The sequence below is a fragment of the Bufo bufo genome, chromosome 6 (genome assembly GCF_905171765.1).
Source record: "Bufo bufo chromosome 6, aBufBuf1.1, whole genome shotgun sequence".
NCBI classification, from domain to species: Eukaryota; Metazoa; Chordata; class Amphibia; order Anura; family Bufonidae; genus Bufo; species Bufo bufo.
In genome coordinates, this window is record NC_053394.1 from 318,459,353 (window position 1) to 318,481,906 (window position 22,554).

The window sequence follows — 22,554 nt, forward strand, 5'->3', positions numbered from 1 at the left end:
TGTCCGCAATTGTGGACAAGAATAGGGCATGTTATGTTTGTTTCGGGAGCGGAAATGCAGACCCGGAAGTGCGGGTCACATCGTGCGGCCCCATAGAAATGAATAGGTCCGCAATTCCGTTCCGCAAAATACGGAACGGAATTGCGGATGTGTGAATGAAGCCTTAGTGTGCAGGTGATATATTGGCTGGACAGGGTAAGGGCGGGCTCACATTACCATTAGAAATTCCATTATAGTGCTCTGTTATAACAGAGTTAACGGAACATAACAGAATTTTTGGATGAAATGCAAAATGGGAAAAAAAGTACTGTTGACAGGACTTTTCTTTTTCCATCATGTATAACGGAACAAAACGGAACCGTTTTTTCCGGCCATAGACATGTATTAGGATAGAGCAAAACGGAATGCCTCTTAAGGGGTTCAGTTTTGCATTCCGTCCTAAAATTCCTTTACATTACGTTATAACTCTGTTATAACGAAACACTAAAACAGAATTTCTAACTGTAATGCGAACCCGCCCTTAGTTCATTGCACAAGTCATGTTAATCATGGTCCAGCACTACTTTTTCAGCGCAGAAATGTTGGTGTGAAGTATACCACGTACAACCTGGCAGCTACACCTGTGCCATATTTCTCAACTAGTGTGGGCCAACATACAGTTGCTAAGCAGCTCTAGAAATAGAGTCTTTTTAATTTAACTGCATAGCATAGAAACTGCTATTTGAGAAAATGTGTCAAGAGAAACAGATAGCTGCATCTAAGAGGACATCGAGAAACCTTGCTCCAGGTCAGCCACACCATTGGTTATGAAACTGCCTTGTAAGACTATGTGCCTCCATCTTGTGTGGATATGTTCTGCAACCTGCTGCCAAATAAAGAAAACCGTCAGTTACTTGTACAAATTCATCTTAGTCTCCTACTCATCAATTGGCACACCAAGTGCACCCCACCTTCTAAGAGCCAGGAGAGTCTTCCATTATGCCAAGTGCAACCACTTCATCATTGCACCAGCCCTAGGAGTGAAGGAGGTTTGGTAGAGAGAGTCCCAGCCACCATTAATGCAGTGTCCCACTACATGATTGTGGGCACCGCAAACTTGTTTTTATTGTATATTCATTTTTCAAGTTAGTGACTTTTAAAATTACCTTTATTGATCAACATGCGGGTATAGGTATGTATATACCAACAAACAAAGCTACAATTCAAAAGAATTAATATATAAATTACTTTTGATGGGGGAGTAGCAACCCCTCAACATTTACTGGTGACGCAAAGATAGTCTAAATGTTAAATGGTTCGAGGAATAAGAACAGGTTCGAAGATAGGGCAGGGCAGACAAATGCTTACCCTAAAGGCCCTATCCGCTGCTCAGCCCAGGGTCGCTCCCTGATGGTGGGAGTTCCCTGTCCCCGAACCTAAGGCTAACAAATCCCTAGATCAACCCTAGCCAGGGAAAAAGTATTGGATACACAATAACTGTTAAAACAAAGCCCACAGTACCGAAAGTGGAAGGTGTTCCAAGGGTATGGAATAACCACCTGCCCACTCAAGGTATAGAGCAGGATTATTGACGATAGGAAGAGAGTGAAGGGGGGTCCCGGTTGTAGGATAAACCCCAATCCTCTCAAAATAACAAAATGTACATTTTCATATGCCCATCCTAGTACATGAACCTCTCATATGCCCATCCTAGTACATGAACCTCGACGCGTTTCACCTGAAACGAAGCAGGTTCATCAGGAGGTGGATAGGGACATGGACATAGTCCAGGAATGATACAACCAAAAACCTGAGACCAAAAGATAATAATATAAATGAGACAATACTTAGCTAGAGATGCTTCAAAATACGGGGAGGTGGGAATTCATAGGTTACCAAATAGCAAGATAAACCCCATCACAAGATACCTAAAGAGGTGTGTGTAAAGATATAAAGACAAGTTCAATCAAAGATAATGACAAAGGTCCCAGCTGTCACTGGAAAATTGCAGAATCAAATTCCCAATACAGGGAAAGACTTACATGACTATGATGCTAGCAACGATGCCCCCCCCCCCCCTTTCGCTGGTATGCTCAGAGGTCCAGGAGACTTGCCGACTTATTTAACGACTATTTATAGAGTCAGTTTTGTGCGTCCCGGCGCCGGAACGAGCACTTCCGGTCTCCGGAACGCACCGTGGAACGCATCAGAACTTCCGGCCTAGGTCACTTCCGGTGCCGTGGAACGCATCGTGAACCGCAAAGGGCTCGATGCCGGCACCGGAAGAGAACAGGCAGATGTCATACTTATGGAGCAATGGAAGGATTAAGAGATAGTTATAATAGGGTGTCCACAATTTTACTCGTTTCCCTAAACACTGCATAGGACTAAAAAAAAGGCTTTCCATACCATGCCACACACCAGGATAATTAAGAATGGAATAAAGGTGGCAAAAAAATTGATGGGGGGCACTGCTGACCCTCAGTAACCACCACCCTCATATAAAGGGAAAGACATGAAACCACCACTAAACTGGTGATAAGAATAAGTAATAATAAACAATTACGGACTAGACTACCTCCAAAATCGTAATAATGAATCATTTGGAGGTGCCTGGTCATATTTAAAGATATAGGGAGTCAATTATATTAGCCCCCTAAATAAATGTGGTGCTTTACGCACTGATCGGCACAGTTTGTGTGGGTCGCATACCACTGAATAGTCAGGACTAAAAAGACAGGAAGGATTTTAAATAAAACATGCAAAATTGAGTCTCTCATTGAGACCGAGGGGGGACTGGGATTGGAAGCGATAAATCCAAGAGGACTCTTTTTGAAGAATCCTTCTATCCCAGTCCCCCCCCCCCCTGAGCAGCGGATAGGGCCTTTAGGGTAAGCATTTGTCTGCCCTGCCCTATCTTCGAACCTGTTCTTATTCCTCGAACCATTTAACATTTAGACTATCTTTGCGTCACCAGTAAATGTTGAGGGGTTGCTACTCCCCCATCAAAAGTAATTTATATATTAATTCTTTTGAATTGTAGCTTTGTTTGTTGGTATATACATACCTATACCCGCATGTTGATCAATAAAGGTAATTTTAAAAGTCACTAACTTGAAAAATGAATATACTATAAATTTATGTGATAAGGAATCTTCTAATTATCCAAGTGATAGGAATTTTTTTCTTGTTTTTATTATGTTTTATTGTCATATATTATGCCTGTATGCTGTAATTCATCTCATGTCATATTCTCCCATGTCACAATGTGATTCTACATGTAAGATCCTTTACACAGGCCTAGATAGGATGCACTACACTAGTTTCTCCACAATATGCGGCTGTATATATAGCTTAGCTCAGACCTAAGTTAGGCAGTTAGTTCCAGTCTGGACAAGTTCAGTCCAATTCAGAGTAGAGTTAGTTTCTAGACAGAGAGCAGCCATGAAGTAGCTGCTTGCTGGAGGGAGGCCTCCTGCCTCTCTGATCTCTCTCTGTTGGCTCCACAGCCCAGGGTTAAAGCCGCAAGATTCCACCCAGAGGTGAGAAGTCCACTTCTACAGCTCACTCTTCCGGGGTGACCAGTGTCCAGCTTCTAAAGCAAGTGTTCAAGGGGAATTTTATATTGTCTTAAAGTCAAAGGATAGCACACGGCCATACTTAAGGGCTTCCCAGGCACCTTTGCAAGCAGGTGTAGGACACAGCTTCCGGCATCCACACCTCCAGTTTAAACCCTGAGGACAGATAGGCCAACTGTCGGAAAAGCACTGGAAAAATAGAAGTTCAAGGATTCTGCAAACCACCTTCAAGTCAGGTTAGAATCAGGCGAGAGTTTTTACCAGCAAAAGACTTTATCTACTTCAAAGCCTAGTCTGAAGTGGCAGCTTTCTTACATATACACTGACCTAAAGAATTATTAGGAACACCTGTTCTATTTCTCATTAATGCAATTATCTAGTCAACCAATCACATGGCAGTTGCTTCAATGCATTTAGGGGTGTGCTCCTGGTCAAGACAATCTCCTGAACTCCAAACTGAATGTCAGAATGGGAAAGAAAGGTGATTTAAGCAATTTTGACCGTGGCATGGTTGTTGGTGCCAGACGGGCCGGTCAGAGTATTTCACAATCTGCTCAGTTACTGGGATTTTCACGCACAACCATTTCTAGGGTTTACAAAGAATGGTGTGAAAAGGGAAAAACACCCAGTATGCGGCAGTCCTGTGGGCAAAAATGCCTTCTGGATGCTAGAGGTCAGAGGAGAATGGGCCTACTGATTCAAGCTGATAGAAGAGCAACGTTGACTGAAATAACCACTCGTTACAAGCGAGGTATGCAGCAAAGCATTTGTGAAGCCACAACACGCACAACCTTGAGGCGGATGGGCTACAACAGCAGAAGACTCCACCGGGTACCACTCATCTCCACTACAAATAGGAAAAAGAGGCTACAATTTGCACGAGCTCACCAAAATTGGACTGTTGAAGACTGGAAAAATGTTGCCCGGTCTGATGAGTCTCGATTTCTGTTGAGACATTCAAATGGTAGAGTCCGAATTTGGCGTAAACAGAATAAGAACATGTATCCATCCTCTGATGGCTACTTCCAGCAGGATAATGCACTATATCACAAAGCTCGAATCATTTCAAATTGGTTTCTTGAACATGACAATGAGTTCACTGTACTAAAATGGCCCCCACAGTCACCAGATCTCAACCCAATAGAGCATCTTTGGGATGTGGTGGAACGGGAGCTTCGTGCCCTGGATGTGCATCCCTAAAATCTCCATCAACTGCAAGATGCTATCCTATCAATATGGGCCAACATTTCTAAAGAATGCTATCAGCACCTTGTTGAATCAATGCCACGTAGAATTAAGGCAGTTCTGAAGGCAAAAGGGGGTCCAACACCGTATTAGTATGGTGTTCCTAATAATTCTTTAGGTGAGTGTATATACAGGTCTAAGAGCCTGTTTCTTGTGAGGACTTACATTTCCCTACCCCTGTATGCATGAGACTGTATTTTATACTGGGATGTACCAAAGACTGTCTTATAAATTAGATGGAATTGTTACCAGGAGCAAAGTTCAGTAAAAGTTGTAATTTGGATTGCATCATCCTTGTCTCAGTCTTCAGTTCCTCAATTAACACTACAGTAAATGGTTGCACCACCACAAAAGGTACTGGCGTCACGACTACAATGGACCTTGCCATAGGCACATTAACACAGACCATCAAGGGCACCTCGAACCACCATCTGGCCTGTGTCCAGTGGCGTACCTACCATATAGGCAGACCACACAGCTGCTATGGGGCCCGTGGCATGGGGGGCCCGGAGCGCATAGTAGGCCCCGCCCCCTACATCTGCAGACAGTTTATCGGGCATTGAGGCACACCCACTTCCTCCATTCAGACCTGGCAGGGCTCTGCTTGCTTCCCCTAATCTCAGTCAGGGCCCCCCTCCGAACCCCCCCCCCCCCCCCATTCTGTACACAATAGAGCACACTCTGCTGATGTCCCGACCCTCCGTGTCAGGCTCAAGTAGACAGAACTTCACAGGTGTCACGCCTACATCCATTAAGCCACACCCCTCCTGTGAAGCCACGCCCCCACCGGAAGTCGGGGGGGAAATACTGCAGCAGGAAAGAATCTCAGGTAGTAAACCAGCTGTCTGCCACCTCCTTCTATCCTGCTGTTACCTATTATCTCCCTGCTAGCCCCCACAGAACCTCTCTTGTATGCCCCTCTACTACTCTCCCCACAGAATAGCTGCAACCATCTGTGGCCTCCAGCCACTATCATCTTCTATGTTCCTTGAAGTCCCCAGAGACTCCTTGCCACCTTCTGTGACCCAAAGAACCTGTACCAGTTTCTGTGCCCCCTTCTCGTGAAAAAGCCCCTGCCACCTTTTGTATACCTTGTCACCACCACCCACTCACAAAGCCCATGGAACCCTCTGTCCTCCTCCAATCTCTTTCTGTTCACCCATCAGTAACTGAGCCCCTATCACCTATTGGACTTGATGTGCCCAATCCCTTAGCACAAAGCCCTTGGCAACTTCTGCCCCCTGATCTAACAGAGTCCATGCCATCTGCTTCTTTCCCCTTTAATATAAAAGAGCCCATGCCAGCTGCTGCTAACCTCCCTGTAATAACAGATCTTCTCCATCTGCTTTTGTCTTTTATGTTCATTCCCCTCATAGAGCCTCTAGCAGCTTCTAATCTCCCACCCACTGCAGTGTCCCTGACATCTGCCTCCTCTAAGGGTCCATTCACACGTCCGTGGAATAGGTCCGCATCCGTTCCGTAATATCTGGAATGGGTGCGGACCCATTCATTCTCAATGGGGCAGGAATGGACTCGGACAGCACACAGTGTGCTCTCCGCATCCGCATTTTTCCGGAGCATGGCCCCGAGCTTCTGGTCCGCAGCTCCGGAAAATAATAAAGCATGTCCTATTCTTGTCCGCAATTGCGGACAAGAATAGTCATTTCTATGGGGGTGCCGGCCGGGTGTATTGCGGATCCGCAATACACTACAGACGGGTAAATGGACCCTTAGGCCCCTTTCACACGGGCGAGTATTCCGCGCAGATGCGATGCGTGAGTTGAACGCATTGCACCCGCACTGAATCCCGACCCATTCATTTCTATGGGGCTGTTCACATGAGCAGTGATTTTCACACATCACTTGTGCGTTGCGTGCAAATCGCAGCATGCTCTATATTCTGCGTTTTTCACGCAACGCAGGCCCCATAGAAGTGAATGGGGTTGAGTGAAAATCGCAAGCATCCGCAAGCAAGTGCGGATGCGGTGTGATTTTCACGCACGGTTGCTAGGAGACGATCGGGATGGAGACCCGATCATTATTATTTTCCCTTATAACATGGTTATAAGGGAAAATAATAGCATTCTGAATACAGAATGCATAGTAAAATAGCGCTGGAGGGGTTAAAAAAATAAAATAAAAATGTTACTCACCTTAATCCACTTGATCGCACAGCCCGGCATCTCCGTCTTCATCTTAGCTGTGTGGAGGAACAGGACCTGTGGTGACGTCACTCCGGTCATCACATGGTCCATCACATGATCCATCACCATGGTAAAAGATCATGTGATGGATCATGTGATGACTAGAGTGACGTCACCACAGGTCCTGTTCCTCCACACAGCTAAGATGAAGACAGAAGGAGATGCCGGGCTGCGCGATCAAGTGGATTAAGGTGAGTTCAATTATTTTTTTATTTTTTTTATCCCCTCCAGCGCTATTGTACTATGCATTCTGTATTCAGAATGCTATTATTTTCCCTTATAACCATGTTATAAGGGAAAATAATACAATCTACAGAACACCGATCCCAAGCCCGAACTTCTCTCGCGCGGAAAAATCGTGCATGTTCCCACAACGCACTCGCACATTTTCCCGCAACGCCCGTCTGAAAGAGGCCTTACAGTGCCTAGTGGCACTGACTCTGTGGCAATTATGGGACAAAACATTGCTAATAGCTGCCCTGTCCCACTGTGTGCAGGATATGGTGGCTTTATCTGTGCACATTGTATAAGGGTCCATTCAGACGTCCGTTGAATGGGTCCGGATCCGTTCCGCAATTATGTGAAACGGGTTCAGACCCATTCATTTTCAATGGGGCCTGAAAAGATGCGGACAGCACACAGTGTGCTGTCCGCATCCGCATTTCCGGTCCACTGCCCCGAACTTCCGGCCTGCGGCTCCGGAAAGAAATAGAGCATGTCCTATTCTTGTCCGCAGCTGCGGGCAAGAAGAGGAATGATCTAATAAGTGCCGGCGATGTGCGGCGTCAGTGTTTTGCGGACTGCAAAACACTATGGACGTCTGAACGGATCCTTTACAGGATTATTTATCTGTATAGCATATTATGTTATTATTTGTGCATAGTGTATGGGAGAAGCACAATATGGCGGAGTTACTGGTGTGTGCAAGGTTTAACAACATTATTGGTGTGTAACGTGTAATAGATCATATTTTTTGTGTATAACGTATGATGTTCACGCTTTTATTTCTTGCACGTTATGATAGCAATATCAACTTATACTCTAAAGTCATTATTCATGATAAATGGCTATTTTTTTCTCATGGTAAACTAAGCATCAGCAGCAAGGAGTTAAAGAGGTTATCCAAACCCTATAATGCCCCCCAAAATGCCAGGGCACCTCATACAGGTAATACTTAACCCGCTACCAGCACCCGCATCACTGATGCCCACACGGCCGCCACTGCATCCCCCCGTCACATGAATGAAAACATCCGGAGACGTGGGGGGCAGTCAATAGCAGGCCACAATGGGAACGAACCTCCTTAGCATCACGGGTGACGCTAGGAAGGCTCATTTCCTTCACGGCCTGCTGTTGGCTGCAACCCCCCCCCACCCGAGCATAATGCGGTGGCCAGGCATTTTGGGGGGGAATAATAGGTGTTAGATAACCCCTTTAACAGTTAGGATACCAGAGGTTTTTTTCATTTTTGCATTTTCATTTTTCTTCCCTATCTTCCTTGAGCCATGACTTTTTTATTTTTCCGGTCACATATCCATATGAGGGCTTATTTTTTGCAGGACAAGTTGTACTTTCTAATGCCACCATTTAATATGGCATACAATGTAGTGGGAAGTGGGCAAAAAATTCCAAATGGGGTGGAATTGGAAAAAGAAACGCAATTTCTCCACCATTTTACAGGTTTTGTTCCTATGGCGTTCCCTTTGCGGAGAAACTGACCTGTGCCTTTTATTCTCAGGGTCAGTAGGAATTCAATGGGGGTGTGACAGGGGAGGAGCCAGGACAGGTGGTGGGATGGGCCAGGGGTGGGTAGTGGGCGGAGTTAGGGGGCCCAAATCAGACTCTTGCTATGGGGCCCAATGATTTCTATGTACGCCCCTGCCTATGTCCCTTACACCAGAGTGTTCCCTCAGAGAATTCCTGTGCCGTTCTCCCCATCACTTATGCAGGCCTGCCCAGAGTAACCAGAACTGTACTTACCTCGGCCCACCTATTGCAGACACCATGACCTCACACTTAATACCCCTGCTAGGTCTGGCATACCGCATTAACACTGTGGCTACTTCCACCTTCATACTACTAGCATCCTCACCACAGTCCCCTAGGGTGCTGAGTGATCACTTGTCACTGATTGGTTGATTTATGGGGTGAAGCTGCACCCAAGTGCAATGAAAAAACTGAGATGACACCCTCTCCTATAGAAGTATGGAAATACTTTCTGCCTGTAGTTGTAGTCAAGGAATGCCGCCTGGAAGAAAGTACCCACCTTACCTCCTAGATGCCATTAGACACCATAAAAGCCTAACAGAAGGTTCTAGTTAAGAAGTAGGTACTATCTGAGAAAATCTGTTCTAGAAGGAGCAGAGATATTTCCATCCATTTTGGGTCTTAATTAAAGCAATCAGGCTACAAAAAGAATAAAATGTTTTAAAGCTGCTTTGCCTCATATATCGGCCATTAAATCTGAATGTAAAGTGCAGCTTTATTTCCTGCAACCACTGTATGTTTTTCATCCCTCCGGCTCCTGTTAATGTCACATCAACCGTTTCCTGAACATTTTAACAATCGCCCCAATCTGGACACAGCCATTTACAAGGTTCTACTTATCAGCCCATAAATCTTAGGCTCTGAATGAGACATTTGTTTTTAAGGAAAAGTCTGGGAATGCAAATGTATTACTATGAAATGAAATAAAGCATTGGAACATGTGTTCATATGTGATTTATAACGAATTAAGTATTGTCTGCACATAAAATATGGTAGAGCAAGGAGCAGCGGAGTTTAACACTTCATTTAATGCGCTGTTGGCAGTGACATTTCCCGGCGTGTGGATAGATACAAATCCACCATGAAGCTGGAGATACCACACATATTTCCTTACATAATTATCTCAGAAATCAAACCAGTGTATGTTATTTTATGTACATTTAGTGCAATTTCTTATAGTCATGCACTAGATTTCTGTAAAAAAAAAAAAAGCAGTACTTAACCCGTTGAAGTGATTCTCTACACTTTAGCAGTGTGTTGTGTTAATGTCTGAAATTGTGTACTGATTAATTTCTTAATATATTTTTTTATGGTGGTTGGAGGTCTGGTTTCCTTTTACAAAACTCCAAATACTCTGTATGGATGAAAGTGTTGGAACACCTGCACATTACCTACAGGAGCTTTTATAACATCCCCTTCTAAATCCATAGGCATTAATATGGAGTTGGTCCCAGCTTTTACTCTTCTGGGAAGACTGCAAAATTTTGGATTATGTCTGTGGGAAATATTACGCATTCATCCGGAATATTTGTGGGGTCAGACAATGATGTTGGTGAAGAGCGCCTGGCTCACAATCTCTATACTAATTCATCCCAAAGGTGTTTGATGGGGTTGAGGTCAGGGCTCACCCAACCATGCATGATGGACTTTGCCTTGTTCACTGGGACACCCTGGAACAGAAAAGGGTCTTCCCTAAACTGTTCCCACAATGTCGGAAGGGTACAATTTTCCACAATGGAGAACATCTAACATAACTGGTGTTCCAATACACCAGTTTTGATCTCCCTGCGCTGGGGTAAGATGTGCCTGATTTAAATTAGGAGCATCTCTGCCCCTCCATGCAACAAAAACTCTATTCTAAGCCAGCCAGGAGCTGGTGTAGACTTGAGGTATAACTTAAGCCAGTTTCTGGTGCAAGTTACAGTAGATCCGTTGGGTGGTGGGAAGCCATGCTCCTCCCGCTAGCCCCACACTTTTTCTCATCTCAAAAAAGTGTTGAGAACCTCAAATAGTCACAAATGATGTCTAAAACATGGGGTGCACCATAATTTGTGACTTTTCTATGCTGCAATAGTGACGTACAAGCTTTAATAAATGGTCCCCAATGTCTTGGTAAGCTGAAGCTTACGATTTCCCTTCACTTGAATGAAGGGGCCAAGGCAGACACCTGGAAAACAACTCCACTGCATTATCCTTTCTCCACCTGCTAGCACATTGCAGTCAGGCAGGTAACGTTCTAATGGCATTTGCCAAACCAAGACTCCATCAGAGTGCCAGATAGAGAAGTATGACTCCACAGCATCACTCCACAGAATATTTTACCCTTGCTCCAGAGTCCAGTGGTGGCATGCTTTACACCACTCTGTTCACATTGTGCTTAGTGATGTAAGGCTTGCAGGCAGCTGGTCGATCCCGGAATCTCATGCCAGGATGCTCTTGGTGCCCAGTTTTTGTGCTTCTGTTACCAGAGAAGATTTGAAGATCTGCAGGTATTCAGGGCCGTCTTTAATATTGATTGGACCCTGGACAAGAATTTACTTGGGCCCACTGGATCCCGCCTTCCCACAACCTAGCATGCAATCACGTCCTCCACCACAACACACAACAACCCCCCTTCTCCAACCACCCAGCACCCTTAGGGCTCTTTCACACCTGCGTTATTGTCTTCCGGCATAGAGTTCCGTCGTCGGGGCTCTATGCCGGAAGAATCCTGATCAGGATTATCCTAATGCATTCTGAATGGAGTGAAATCCGTTCAGGATGCATCAGGATGTCTTCAGTTCCGGAACGGAACTATTTTTTTGGCCGGAGAAAATACCGCAGCATGCTGCGCTTTTTGCTCCGGCCAAAAATCCGGAACACTTGCCGCAAGGCTGGATCCGGAATTAATGCCCATTGGAAGGCATTGATCCGGATCCGGCCTTAAGCTAAACGTCGTTTCGGCGCATTGCCGGAGCCGACATTTAGCTTTTTCAGAGTGGTTACCATGGCTGCCGGGACGCTAAAGTCCTGGCAGCCATGGTAAAGTGTAGTGGGGAGCGGGGGAGCAGTGTACTTACCGTCCGTGCTGCTCCCCGGGCGCTCCAGAGTGACGTCAGGGCGCCCCAAGCGCATGGATCACGTGATCTCATGGATCACGTCATCCATGCGCATGGGGCGCTCTGACGTCATTCTGGAGCGCCCCGGGAGCCGCACGGACTGTAAGTATACCGCTCCCCCGCTCCCTGCTCCTACTATGGCAGCCAGGACTTTAATAGCGTCCTGGGTGCCATAGTAACACTGAAAGCATTTCAGTACACTTGCGTTTTTCCGGATCCGGCGGGCACCTCCGGCAACGGAAGTGCATGCCGGATCCCAACAACGCAAGTGTGAAAGAGGCCTTACTCACATAAAACAAGTAATATATATATAATATAGCTTACAGTGAATGACTGTAAATACTTACAGTTCTGAAGACTGCAGCAGGCTCAGGATCAGTGCTCTGGGCAGCTTGGCTCAGGGCTTGAAGTGGGCACCGCTCTGCAGTTCAGGGAGGAGGCAGGGGCTCACCCTAGCATTACAGTGCACCGCATCACCCCACAGTATGCAGTATAGCACCCTATAGTATACAGCACCCCACAGTATGCATTATAGCACCCTATAGTATACAGCACCCTACAGTATGCAGTATAGCACCCTATAGTATACAGCACCCCACAGTATGCAGTATAGCACCCTATAGTATACAGCACCCCACAGTATGAGTATAGCACCCTATAGTATACAGCACCCCACAGTATGCAGTATAGTACCCTATAGTATACAGCACCCCACAGTATGCAGTAAAGCACCCTATAGTATACAGTACCCAACAGTATGCAGTATAGCACCATATAGTATACAGCACCCCACAGTATGCAGTATAGCACCCTATAGTATTCAGCACCCCACAGTGTGCGATATAGCACCCTATAGTATACAGCACTCCACAGTATGCAGTATAGCACCCTATAATATACAGCACCCCTCAGTATGCAGTAAAGCACCCTATGGTATACAGCACCCCACAGAATGCAGTATAGCACCCTATAGTATACAGCACCCCACAGTATGCAGTATAGCATCCTATAGTATACAGCACCCCACAGTATGCAGTATAGCACCCTATAGTATACAGCACCCAACAGTATACGGTATAGCACCCTATGGTATACAGCACCCCACAGTATGCAGTATAGCACCCTATAGTATACAGCACCCCACAGAATGCAGCATAGCACCCTATAGTATACAGCACCCCACAGTATGCAGTATAGCACCCCATAGTATACAGTACCCCACAGTATACGGTATAGCACCCTATGGTATACAGCACCCCACAGTATGCAGTATAGCACCCGTTAGCGGTTTTTCTCAGGCAGGTTTATGATGGTTATATGATGAGGCATCAGACCTCCAACCCGTGAATATTTCCCTGTGCAACGAATATCCGGTTTGCTTCTGATCAGGACATACGACAGCCCAGACTCAACTCAGGTTGTCAAATATCTGCAATCTTTATTTTCCAGCACATACACTGCGTGCAGAATTATTAGGCAAATGAGTATTTTGACCACATCATCCTCTTTATGCATGTTGTCTTACTCCAAGCTGTATAGGCTCGAAAGCCTACTACCAATTAAGCATATTAGGTGATGTGCATCTCTGTAATGAGAAGGGGTGTGGTCTAATGACATCAACACCCTATATCAGGTGTACATAATTATTAGGCAACTTCCTTTCCTTTGGCAAAATGGGTCAAAAGAAGGACTTGACAGGCTCAGAAAAGTCCAAAATAGTGAGATATCTTGCAGAGGGATGCAGCACTCTTAAAATTGCAAAGCTTCTGAAGCGTGATCATCGAACAATCAAGCGTTTCATTCAAAATAGTCAACAGGGTCGCAAGAAGCGTGTGGAAAAACCAAGGCACAAAATAACTGCCCATGAACTGAGAAAAGTCAAGCGTGCAGCTGCCAATATGCCACTTGCCACTAGTTTGGCCATATTTCAGAGCTGCAACATCACTGGAGTGCCCAAAAGCACAAGGTGTGCAATACTCAGAGACATGGCCAAGGTAAGAAAGGCTGAAAGACGACCACCACTGAACAAGACACACAAGCTGAAACGTCAAGACTGGGCCAAGAAATATCTCAAGACTGATTTTTCTAAGGTTTTATGGACTGATGAAATGAGAGTGAGTCTTGATGGGCCAGATGGATGGGCCCGTGGCTGGATTGGTAAAGGGCAGAGAGCTCCAGTCCGACTCAGACGCCAGCAAGGTGGAGGTGGAGTACTGGTTTGGGCTGGTATCATCAAAGATGAGCTTGTGGGGCCTTTTCGGGTTGAGGATGGAGTCAAGCTCAACTCCCAGTCCTACTGCCAGTTTCTGGAAGACACCTTCTTCAAGCAGTGGTACAGGAAGAAGTCTGCATCCTTCAAGAAAAACATGATTTTCATGCAGGACAATGCTCCATCACACGCGTCCAAGTACTCCACAGCGTGGCTGGCAAGAAAGGGTATAAAAGAAGAAAATCTAATGACATGGCCTCCTTTTTCACCTGATCTGAACCCCATTGAGAACCTGTGGTCCATCATCAAATGTGAGATTTACAAGGAGGGAAAACAGTACACCTCTCTGAACAGTGTCTGGGAGGCTGTGGTTGCTGCTGCACGCAATGTTGATGGTGAACAGATCAAAACACTGACAGAATCCATGGATGGCAGGCTTTTGAGTGTCCTTGCAAAGAAAGGTGGCTATATTGGTCACTGATTTGTTTTTGTTTTGTTTTTGAATGTCAGAAATGTATATTTGTGAATGTTGAGATGTTATATTGGTTTCACTGGTAAAAATAAATAATTGAAATGGGTATATATTTGTTTTTTGTTAAGTTGCCTAATAATTATGCACAGTAATAGTCACCTGCACACACAGATATCCCCCTAAAATAGCTAAAACTAAAAACAAACTAAAAACTACTTCCAAAAATATTCAGCTTTGATATTAATGAGTTTTTTGGGTTCATTGAGAACATGGTTATTGTTCAATAATAAAATGAATCCTCAAAAATACAACTTGCCTAATAATTCTGCACTCCCTGTACTTATAGGGCTTTTTGAGGGTGGGAGCAGCATATTGTCTCTCAAGATCCAATTGGAACAATCCTGGTATTCTTAGGAGGCCTTGGGAAACATGTTTGTCAAGATACAGCTGAAACTTTGTTAAACAATACTGGTATCTGCTATATACAATACATGAAAAGGGTTATTTTACATATTGAACGGATTTACTCTGCAAGCTAATAAGTTGAATGACTTATCATAGTTTGCTGTCATTGTATGTGAGGTGAGATGTAAAATCGCTTTTTGTTAAGGCCTCATGCACACGGACGTTTTTTTTTTGCGGTCTGCAAAAACGGGTTCCATAGTTCCGTGATCCGTGTCCGTTTTTTCTTCCGTGGGTCTTCCTTGATTTTTGGAGGATCCACGGACATAAAGGAAAAAGTCGTTTTGGTATCCGCCTGGCCGTGCGGACCCAAACGGATCCGTCCTGACTTACAATGCAAGTCAATGGGGATGGATCCGTTTGACGTTGACACAATATGGTGCAATTGCAAACGGATCCGTCCCCCATTGACTTTCAATGTAAAGTCAGGAGTCCCTAGTATACCATCGGATCTGAGTTTTCCCCAATCCGATGGTATATTTTACCTTGAAGCGTCCCCATCACCATGGGAACGCCTCTATGTTAGAATATACCATCGGATTTGAGTTAGATCGTGAAACTCAGATCCGACAGTATATTCTAACACAGAGGCGTTCCCATAGTGATGGGGACGCTTCATGTTAGAATATACTGAGAACTGTGCAATAACTGCCCCCTGCTGCTTGGCAGCACCCAATCTCTTACAGGGGGCTGGGATCCGCACAATTAACCCCTCAGGTGCCGCACCTGATGGGTTAATTGTGCGTATCATAGCCCCCTGTAAGAGATCAGGTGCTGCCAGGCAGGAGGGGGCAGACCACCTCCCTCCCTCCCCAGTTTTAAATTCATTGGTGGCCAGTGCGGCCCCCCCTCCCTCCCCTGTATTTAACTCATTGGTGGCCAGTGCGGCCCCCCTCCCTCCCCAGTATTATATTCATTGGTGGCCAGTGCGGCCTCCCCTCTCCCCCCCCTAATTAAAATCATCTTCCACCATCATTGGTAGCCAGTGCGGCCTCCCCTCTCCCCCCCTAATTAAAATCACCCCCCATCATTGGTGGCCAGTGCGGCCGCCCCTCTCCCCCCCCTAATTAAAATCACCTTCCCCTATCATTGGTGGCAGCGGAGAGTTCCGATCAGAGTCCCAGTTTAATCGCTGGGGCTCCAATCGGGTACCATGGCAGCCAAGACGCTACGTCTGTGACCGGCCGGGCGATGTCTGTGACCGGCCGGGCGCTCCTCCTACTGGTAAGTGACAGGTCTGTGCGGCACATTGCTTATAGCACAGACCTGTCACTTACCAGTAGGTGGAGCGCCCGGCCGGTCACAGACATCGCAGGTATGTATAATGCTTCTAAAATTGCTAAGTAACCATGGCAGCCAGGACTGCAGTAGTGTCTTGGCTGCCATGGTAACCGATCGGAGCCCCAGCGATTAAACTGGGACTCTGATCGGAACTCTCCGCTGCCAACAATCATGGGGGAAGGTGATTTTAATTAGGAAGGGGGGAGGGGAGGCCGCACTGGCCACCAATGATGGGGGAAGGTGATTTTAATTAGGGGGGGGAGAGAGGGGAGGCCGCACTGGCCACCAATGAATATAATACTGGGGAGGGAGGGGGGGCGCACTGGCCACCAATGAGTTAAATACAGGGGAGGGAGGGGGGGGCCGCACTGGCCACCAATGAGTTACATACAATGTGTGCATCCGTGTTTTTTCACGGACCCATTGACTTGAATGGGTCCGCGAACCGTTGTCCGTCAAAAAAATAGGACAGGTCCTATTTTTTTGACGGACAGGAAACACGGATCACGGATGCGGATGAAAAACGGTGCATTTTCCGAGTTTTCAACGGACCCATTGAAAGTCAACGGGTCCGCAGAAAATCACGGAAAATGGAACAATGGACACTGATGCACACAACGGTCGTGTGCATGAGGCCTAAGGGAGGAAGGTGCTTTTGTGTCCAGGAACTGGCAAAGGGTGTGAGATGTGCTAATTTGGGGTACTGTATTCCACAAGAGATGAGGCTTGTATAATCTATGTATAATCTGTGATGTATCAAAAGTAAGATTATGAAAAATCCCTTTCAGCACCCTATAGTATACAGCACCCCACAGTATGCAGTATAGCACCCTATAGTATACAGCAACCCCACAGAATGCAGTATAGCACCCTATAGTATACAGCCCCCCACAGTATGCAGTATAGCACCCTATCGGATACAGCACCCCACAGTATGCAGTATAGCATTATATAGTATACAGCACCCCACATTATGCAGTAAAGCACCCTATACTATACAGCACCCCACAGTATGCAATATAGCACCCTATAGTATACAGCACCTTACATTATGCAGTAAAGCACCCTATAGTATACAGCACCCCACAGTATGCAGTAATGCACCCTATAGTATACAGCAACCCACAGCATGCAGTATATCACCCTACGGTATACAGCACCCCACAGTATGCAGTATAGCACCCTATAGTATACAGCACCCCACAGTATGCAGTATAGCACCCTATAGTATACAGCACCCCACAGTATGCAGTAAAGCAGCCTATAGTATACAGCACCCCACAGTATGCAGTAAAGCAGCCTATAGTATACAGCACCCCACATTATGCAGTATAGCACCCTATAGTATACAGCACCCCACAGTATGCAGTAATGCACCCTATAGTATACAGCACCCCACAGTATGCAGTAAAGCACCCTATACTATACAGCACCCCACAGTATGCAGTGTAGCACCCTATAGTATACAGCACCCCACAGTATGCAGTATAGCACCCTATAGTATACAGTACCCCACAGTATGCAGCATAGCACCCTATAGTATACAGCACCCCACAGTATGCAGTATAGCACCCTATAGTATACAGCACCCCACAGTATGCAGTATAGAACCCTATAGTATACATCACCTCACAGTATGCAGTATGGCACCCTATAGAAAACAGCACCCCACAGTATGCAGTATAGCACCCTATAGTATACAGCACCCTCAGTATGCAGTACAGCACCCTATAGTATACAGCACCCCACAGAATGCAGTATAGCACCCTATAGTATACAGCACCTCACAGTATACAGTAGATCAGTATACACCCCACAGTATACAGTATACAGCACCTCACACTATACAGCACCCCACACTATACAGTAGAGTTGTTGCGATACCAAATTTTTTATTCGGTTTCAATACCATAAAAAAGTATTGCGATACTCGATACCACGTAAAAAATAAACCAAAAAAGCCCTGTGCATTCCACATTTTTAAAAATAGCGAATCGTGCAATTTTATTTTCATTTTTTCTGTTCCGGCATTCACCGCATAGATTTTTTTTATATTTTAATATTTTGGACTTTTCTGACGCGGCGATATGTAATATGTTTATTTATTATTTATAAATTTTATATGTGAGATTGGGAAAGGGGGTGATTCATACTTAATATTTTGGTGTTTTTTTTTTTACTTTTATTTTATTTCTATTTTTACACTTTTTATTTAACCTCTTTAGGACACAGGGCGTACAGATAGTTGAAAATATGTGTTTGTGGATAGCTCACCCCCTTTCTCAGTATGGTCAAGGTGCTCTAGTCAGAGACTGATCGCCCAATCAGTCAGAGTAAAGGAAAAATTTGGATAGTAGGGACTGGCACTCAATATGTGGGTCACAACATCAGCTTTTAATTTTTAAAAAAAATATTTAAAAAATGTGACATATGTCTAAAAGTGAATACATGGTACATAATACATACTACATAAAATATCCCCCTAAAAACTCAATACAATTGCCGCTTGTCTAACGGTCCTAGATGGATGACATGTGCAACTAGTTCAAATTGGAAAGTCCATGATACAAAATTTCAATCTGGGACAATGTTCCTTTAAATACCAGCAATCAACGTCCGGACAGTACTGACTTCTTTCGAGTCTGTAATTCAGATCTCGATAACATACAATCCGCCAATTGTGGCGTTCAGTCTTTCCTCACCATAGTGGGTTGTGTGCGGTGGTCACAGGCTGTGGAGAGATGTTGCTTACCGGTGTCTGCAGATAGCCGGCCCTCTCGTTCACCTGCTTCTCACACCGCGCTGCTGTACTTACTTCCGGCGTCCTCGCACTCTGTTCTAGGTCACGTGTTCCTGCAGAGATATCGCGGGACTTCGTTACTCTATTCCGGTATCTGATGTGCTAATGCTCATAGCAAGATGGGAGAAATGGAGCGCTCCAAATTTGAAAAGTCAATCAAATGATCTTTCTCATGTCCGGATTAACACTTGCAGCAGGGATTTCCACGCCAGACGCGTTTCGAGGACTTCACTCCTCTTCCTCAGTGGCGTACAGATAGCCCTGATGTCCTGGTACTTAAGGACACAGGGCGTACCTGTACGCCCTGTGTATTTCCGATCACCGCCGCGCAGGCACCTCAGCTAAATGCGCGGGGGGTCCCTTGACCCCCCCATGTCGGCGATCTCCACAAACTGCAGGTCAATTCAGACCTGCGGTTTGCGGCTTTTCATGTTGCGGGCGTCGGCTGTGCCATGGGGTCCCAATGCGGCCGTATGGGGGACCCAATGGCATGGAAGGCAGTGACATATTAGGTATCGCCGCGTGCGTATCGACCGGCTCTATAAACATATCACATGACCTAACCCCTTAGATGAACACCGTAAAAAAATTAATAAATTTTTGTAACCTTACATCACATAAAGTACAACAGCAAGCGATCAAAAAGGCGTACGCCCACCAAATTACTACCAATCTAACCGTCACCTCATCCCGCAAAAAATGAGCCTCCACCTGAGACAATCGTTAAAATTTTTTTTTTTTAAACTATGGCTCAGAATATGGAGACACTAAAACATCATTTTTTTTGTTTCAAAAATGCTGTCATTGTGTAAAACTTACATAAATAAAAAAAAGTATACATATTAGGTATCACTGCGTCCGTATCGACCGGCTCTATAAAAATATCACATGACCTAACCCCTCAGATGAACACCGTAAAAAATAAAAAATAAAAACTGTGCTAAATAAACAATTTTTGGTCACCTTAATCACAAAAAGTGTAATAGCAAGCAATCAAAAAGTCATATGCACCCCAAAATAGTGCCAATCAAACCGTCATCTCATCCGACAAAAAATGAGACCCTACCTAAGATAATCGCCCAAAAACTGAAATTACTATGGCTCTCAGAATATGGAGACACTAAAACATGATTTTTTTTTTGTTTCAAAAATGATATTATTGTTTAAAACTTACATAAATAAAAAAAAGTATACATATTAGGTATCGCCGCGTCTGTAATAAGTTGCTATATAAAAATATCACATGACCTAACCCCTCAGATGAACACCGTAAAAAAAAAAAAAAAAAAAAATGTAAAAAAATCAATTTTTTGTCATCTTACATCACAAAAAGTGTAATAGCAAGCGATCAAAAAGTCATATGCATCCCAAAATAGTTCCAATCAAACCGTCATCTCATCCCGCAAAAAATGAGACCCTACGTAAGATAATCGCCCAAAAACTGAAAAAACTATGGCTCTCAGACTATGGAGACACTAGAACATGATTTTTTTTGTTTCAAAAATGAAATCATTGTAAAAAACTTACATAAATAAAAAAATTGGATACATATTAGGTATCGCCGCGTCCGTGACAACCTGCTCTATAAAAATACCACATTATCTAACCTGTCAGATGAATGTTGTAAATAACAAAAAATAAACGGTCCAAAACTATTTCTTGTTACCTTGCCTCACAAAAAGTGTAATATAGAGCAACCAAAAATCATATGTACCCTAAGGGCTCTTTCACACTTGCGTTGTCCGGATCCGGCGTGTACTCCATTTGCCGGAATTACACGCCGGATCCGGAAAAACGCAAGTGAACTGAAAGCATTTGAAGACGGATCCGTCTTCAAAATGCGTTCAGTGTTACTATGGCAGCCAGGACGCTATTAAAGTCCTGGCTGCCATAGTAGTAGTGGGGAGTGGGGGAGCAGTATACTTACAGTCCGTGCGGCTCCCGGGGCGCTCCAGAATGACGTCAGAGCGCCCCATGCGCATGGATGACGTGTCCATGCGATCACGTCATCCATGCGCGTGGGGCGCCCTGACGTCAATCTGAAGCGCCCCGGGAGCCGCACGGACGGTAAGTATACTGCTCCCCCGCTCCCCACTACACTTTACCATGGCTGCCAGGACTTTAGCGTCCTGGCAGCCATGGTAACCATTCAGAAAAAGCTAAACGTCGGATCCGGCAATGCGCCGAAACGACGTTTAGCTTAAGGCCGGATCCGGATTAATGCCTTTCAATGGGCATTAATTCCGGATCCGGCCTTGCGGCAAGTGTTCAGGATTTTTGGCCGGAGCAAAAAGCGCAGCATGCTGCAGTATTTTCTCCGGCCAAAAAACGTTCCGGTCCGGAACTGAAGACATCCTGATGCATCCTGAACGGATTTCTCTCCATTCAGAATGCATTAGGATAAAACTGATCAGGATTCTTCCGGCATAGAGCCCTGACGACGGAACTCTATGCCGGAAGAAAAGAACGCAAGTGTGAAAGGGCACTAAACTAGTACCAAAAAAAACTACCACCCTATCCCGTATTTTCTAAAATGGGGTCACTTTTTAGGAGTTTATACTCTAGGGGTGCATCAGGGGGGCTTTAAATGGGACATGGTGTCTAAAAACCAGTCCAGCAAAATCTCCCTTCCAAAAACTGTCATATGGGGTGTTTCTGTAAACTACAGAATCAGGGCCATAAATATTGAGTTTTGTTTGGCTGTTAACACTTGCTTTGTAACTGGGAAAAAATATTAAAATGAAAAATCTGCCAAAAAAGTGAAATTTTGAAATTGTATCTCTATTTTCCATTAATTCTTGTGGAACACCTAAAGGGTTAACAACGTTTGTAAAATCAGTTTTGAATACCTTGAGGGGTGTAGTTTCTAGAATGGGGTTTCTAGAATGCCCCTGACAGGGGTTAACCTGAGGGGTTAACTGCCGCTGATCTGCCAGTACCCTACTCCTGTATTAAGGGGTAATTATCATTGGTGGCGCAGGGCGCCCCCCCCCCCCCTCAACCTCCCACCCCAATGAAATCATTGGTGGCACAGTGCCCCCTCCCCCCAGTATTAAAATCATTGGTGGCAGTGGCCACAGGGTCCCCTCCCCTCCTCATTGGTGGTGCAGTTGCAGCTTTTGATCGGAGCCCCAGCAGTGTAAGCCTGGGGCTCCGATCGGTTACCATGGCAGCCAGGACGCTACTGAAACCCTGGCTGCCATGGTAACATCCCTGATGAAGTGTGCACAGAGCACAGAGCAGCAGGGACAGTGTGAAGTCCTATTCACCCTAATAGAGCTCTATTAGGGTGAATAGCATAAGGGATGAAAAAAATCCCAGGTTCTAGCCCCTAAGGGGGAAAATAGTTATTAACTCCTTAAGGACACAGCCTTTTTTCACCTTAAGGACCAGGCCATTTTTTTCAAATCTGATTAGTGTCACTTTAAGTAGTGATAACTTTAAAATGCTTTGACTTAT